A 1,820-nucleotide genomic window follows, 5' to 3' on the forward strand; every position below is an offset into this window, starting at 1 on the left:
ATTTACAGCTTGTGATATCATTTTATAACCCAACCTTGCTTTTAACTCCTCCACACCTTTCTTCCTGATCTGTCTGCCATGTTGCTTGGGGTATGAAACAGAAAGCTGTAAGTCCAATAAATCCAAGTTAAACCATTGATGTTTGTGTTTATAATGCAACAAAATGTGCAGAAAGTTCAAGCATATGGACCCAGCTCTTTTCAGGAAACATTGACTGTGGAGAATGGGATTTGTCACAGCATCATGTCACCTCTAATGGCCGTATCTGATGGATTTCATGCCGTCTGTGATCATCTCTAAAACCTTAAAATGAATCTAGAGCCTGACTGTCAGTCAAGTTATATCTCAACCTTCACACTTTTCAAACAATTAACTCAATGTTTTGTTTTTTTTTCTGTGTCTTAGTTGTCAGATCATGGGTTTACCTGCAAACCATGCTCTGGGGTTGTTTTTCATTCAGCCTTGTTGGTAGAGTGATGTGCAGTGCACAGCACCTGTCCTGTCTGTTTGCTTAGCGTTTGTGCACGCCCCCTGTGTGTTTGTCTGATGATAAATGAGGCTGGTAATGACACTTTAACAATGAGTGCATTAGTGTTCCTGCAGGCTTTACGTCAGCAGCCTCCAGCGGCGCTCTGAAAGCTGTTGACACCTGAATGCAGCGGCGGCACAACTTTTTATTTATGAAGCAGTAAAGCGCCGTCTGCTCCCTGAGCATCTGCTCTCCCTCAACTTCTGGCTCATGTTCTGCTGCTTTTATTGAATTATAAACTCAGTAGAGCTGTAGATGTACATCTTCTTCTTCTATAGCTACTTTCACTTCCAATAACTCTAGTGGCCATCAGGCTTTGACACTCCAGTAATGACTCAGGACATGTTTTATGGCCAACAAACGACTTTCTAACATAGAAGTTAGTGAAGCGGGTTCCTCCAAACAACAGCACGGCTTGTAAAACCCGTAATAAACCAGTAGTAAACTTCAATGTGTTTTATAGCTAACATCTGTGAGCATTTCAGCTTCTTCTCATAGGCACTTTGGAGCATCGTTTAGCAAACCCATAACAGACACCCTCTGTTATACAGTCATGACTTTTATTGAAAAAAAAAATACTTTTTATAAAAGTTGGATTTAACACAATGAGCTAATGATCAAAAATTGTATTAGTTGTACTAGTAAGGTTACATAAAAAATAAAGATTATTCAAATTATTGTGGTGGACATTATTAGTCATGAATATCTCCATTGTCTATCTCTGTCTCCAGCAGTCATCGGGCGAGTAGAGAGGTTACAGAATATATTTACTAAGAAAAACTTTGAGGTACTCAATTCTTATTTTACACATTATATGTTTAATGCATCATATGTTTTGTTTAAGTTTCACCACTCTGAGTATTTCAGGTTTAGAACTAAAGATCAAATATGAAGTTTGATCAAGATTCTGTAAAAACTGTTACTTTTAATTTTGTGCTGAGTCTAAATCAGCTGTAATAAATTATTCCAGCATAGTTTTTTTCACAAAATGGCGACTAATACTTGCAGAAGAAACATGCGAATAAGAGATACTAGATGACTGATGCCTTCTTTATTGTTGTGACGCCCCTTTAACACATGTCGCCCTGGGTGGTGAATAACATAACTAATTATAACCACTACAGAGTTTTTAAATTGAATCACTGAAAAACATGAACTTTTTGATTATATTATTGTGCGTTGAGCTGCACCTGCATGTACACAACAAAAATGTTTTCTCATTCAGACCGAGCTGCCATATGCTCTCTCTCCCGTCTTGGAGGAGCTGAGAGGAGGCTGTGAGGTAATAGTG

This window comes from Poecilia formosa, unplaced genomic scaffold, assembly GCF_000485575.1.
Source record: "Poecilia formosa unplaced genomic scaffold, Poecilia_formosa-5.1.2 Scaffold35, whole genome shotgun sequence".
NCBI classification, from domain to species: domain Eukaryota; kingdom Metazoa; phylum Chordata; class Actinopteri; order Cyprinodontiformes; family Poeciliidae; genus Poecilia; species Poecilia formosa.